The sequence below is a fragment of the Peromyscus californicus genome, unplaced genomic scaffold, assembly GCF_007827085.1.
Source record: "Peromyscus californicus insignis strain IS unplaced genomic scaffold, ASM782708v3 Scaffold_22__1_contigs__length_63687245, whole genome shotgun sequence".
NCBI lineage: Eukaryota > Metazoa > Chordata > Mammalia > Rodentia > Cricetidae > Peromyscus > Peromyscus californicus.
The window spans coordinates 57,113,900-57,117,176 of NW_026294525.1; the positions used below are offsets into that span (position 1 = coordinate 57,113,900).

The window sequence follows — 3,277 nt, forward strand, 5'->3', positions numbered from 1 at the left end:
ATGTAGTTTTTTGAGCTGTTACCATTAATGGAAGCTGGATGAAGAATACACAAAAAATGTTCATTTTTGTAGCTTATCTAAAGGTCTAAATTTATTTCAAAATGAAAAGTTCTTAATAAGAAGAATGTTTGAACAACTAGATTAGATTTTAAGAGGTTAGAGCTTGGAGTTTTATTAGATTTTTTTGGCATGTCTCAGGATGAAGAACCTCTGGTTTTGCTTACTCAAATAGTAATGCTAGAAAGCACCCAAAACTCCAAGTATCCAAATCCCTTTAAATGAGCAACACATGCTTAGATACTTTCAAAGACCCCAGAAACAATGTGCTCATGAAGACAAGGAATGATATTATCAAATGTGTACTGAGAGTTTTGCAGGTTCTAGTCTTGGAAGATGTAAAGACGATAAAAGTGCCATTTCTGCTCCTACTGGGTTTAGAATTCAGAGAAAAGGAATGAGCAAACACAGAAGTTTGCAGCATAGTGATATTTGGTTCACATGAGGAATAAGTGGGCCACGAGAGATAGTGTGAAACTCATTCTGAGTGGAATTGAGCTTCTGAAGTACCCCAACTATTAGTGGTTCTATTGAAATATTTTATTCAATAATTCCTTAGCATATGTGGGATATTGGGTCCAGAAGCCCCCTACCCTTGAAGCTCAGGTCTCCTAGATGAAATGACAGTGTTTACAGGTACCCACAGCACATCCTCTGATACAGTGACTTTGGATCATCTGTAAAACCTAACGAAGTAAATGTTATATAAATAGCTGTTATATATTATAGTTTAGGAAATCATTGCAGGAGTCTACATTTTCAGTACACAAGGGACCTCCTTTTTGCCAAAGACATTTAGTGGGCAGTGGTATGAATCTGCTGATGTGGAGCCCACAGGTATGAAAGATCCACAGTGTCCACCTTGTTGAGAATAACACAGGTGTCTTGTCTACATGGATAAAAACTTTTGGTTAATACTTACCTGGCAAGGGAGATACCATGATCATGAAGGTGGTTTTCCCAGGGCGAGGCTTATCCATTGCTCTCTGGATGTGCTGACCCCTGTGATTTCCCCAAATACAGGAAACTCGACTGCACAATTTGTGGTACTGGGGGACTGTGTTCGTGCTCTCCCACAGCAAAACCAAAAAAAAGTTTTGGTTAGCTGTATTCTCCTTTAAACCTTCCAAGATAAAATGACATTCAAGTACTTTATATATTGTAAAAAGGATGGAGACACCTTTAAATAACCCTGCATTTAGGAGCTTAAAGATTAATTTTTGTACCATTCATAGAACAAGGTTCTTTTGGGGAGATTTGTATAATGGGTGGTGTCAACATGCTAATTACAGCACAGCTTCCAAACAAGTTCATTAGTTGATCATAGAGATCTTTTAGTCTCTGTGGGACATATTGATCTCCAAAATCTTCATAATTTTATTTTATAGCATTTAGGTGAAAAATATTCCAAATATCTTTAGATAGCACTTTTGAGAACCCAAAGTGTTTGCTTTAAACCAAATTAAATAATTAGATTTTGTATATTTCTAAATGAAAAGCTGTATGTTGCACCCTGGAGTTTTAAAGAATGTTATTCCAGAAGTTTTCTTCATCGTGTGGGAATTCATGCACTGAGTGATAGAGGAATTGCTTCATTATGGTAAGGGAATCACAGTTTGGCACATGTTCTCAGGTTCTTTGCCTTTCTGCAGGAAGATGGGGTCTGTGACTTTTCCTACGGAATATGAGTCAAGTAGCTCAGAACCAGCAAAATGTGACCAGCCCCTGGAACTTCTGAGGGCACTTCAAAAAAATAAATCGTGCAACTTCCTCTAGCTTTTCCTGGGTTTTTCTTAGGCAGAAATCATCTACCAAATAAATCTGCAGTGAGGCCACCACACAAGAGGGTCCGTGACCAGGTGTTCCGGTTTACTTCAGCTGGAAGCCCAGCCACTCAGTCCAGCAAGACCTTCAGTTCACAATGACCAGTGTGCATATCTCACTGTGACATCCTGAGGAATCCCAAGTAGTAACTGCCCAAGAAGCACTTCTTCCATTTTAGATTCAAAAAACCATACACGGAGGCTTATTCTTAATTATCAGTGCCTGGCCTTAGCTTGGCTTAGTTTCTAGCTAGCTTTCCTTAAATTTAATTATCCCCACTATCTTTTGCCTCTGGGCTTTTCCCGTTCTCTAACTTCTGTAAATTTTATTCTTATTCTGTGGCTTGCTGTGTAGCTGGGTGGCTGACCCCTGATGTCCTCCTCCTTCTCTGGCTCCTAGATCTCTTTTCACTCCTCCATCTCTTCTCTTTTTCTCCTTCTCTTCCCAGATTTCTCCTTCTATATCTTCTCTCTGCCTGCCAGCCCCACCTACCCTTTTTCCTGCCTTGCTATTGGCTAATTCTTTATTAGATCATTGGGTGTTTTACAGTAGCACAGCTTCACAGAGTTAAACAAATGCCACATAAACAAAGTAACATGCCTTAAAATATTCTACTACAAAACCTAGCTAACTATTCAGTACTAGTGAAGTCATGGTAACTGGAGGAGAATCTACAACCTCTAATTTATTTAACCAACATAATCCCTAGTAACAGTCTATAAACATCTGTCCTTATACACACAGATAATGTAGTCTTCACCCCGCATCAGGGAAACTCTGCAACAGAGAGTACTTCAGAAAAACCAAAACCAATCAAAATGCTGAGTTGAGGAGCCCAGCCCCAATGGACATAGCTACAGAACACCTCCACACCTAAGGCTCAGGGAACACTGCCGAAGAGGGAGCGGAAAGTCTGTAAGAGCCAGAGGACCGGGGAGTTGGCTGTGAGATTGTGTCTCCTAGCAACACCAGAAGCTACACCTGTAAAGTCTTACCCACATCACTGCTCAAATGTAAGCTGAACAAGGATGGAAACAATTGACATGCCAAACTGGATGGGGAAAAGTCCATGATGCCTCAACCGCACACGAAGAACCATAGGCCCCTGAGGAAAGCTGGGAGCAGGCAAGATGGTCTTTTCTAGGGAAGGGCACACCAACTGGTTGTCCAGTGCCAAATGTTCGGCCTTAAAAACATACATACAAGTTATTTGGACTGAATACATTATATTTTGGAATATATATGTATATATGTGATGGCTATTCTTGGATGGCTAATCTGAAATTAACGAAAACACCAAAATGAGGGAGGGCACACCTGTAAGAGACTTTTGCTTACTTCAAAGTGGGATGACTCACTTATAATCCAGATCTTTGAGGTGAGAAGACGCAGCTTT

General features: G+C 40.1%; 1 non-coding gene across 1 annotated transcript; it reads left to right on the forward strand.

The window, feature by feature from the left end:
* Positions 1 to 971: 971 nt before the first annotated feature.
* Positions 972 to 1,135, forward strand: LOC128118789 (U1 spliceosomal RNA). Its single transcript, XR_008221319.1, has one exon. It is a non-coding gene; the product is annotated as a U1 spliceosomal RNA (small nuclear RNA).
* Positions 1,136 to 3,277: the final 2,142 nt, after the last annotated feature.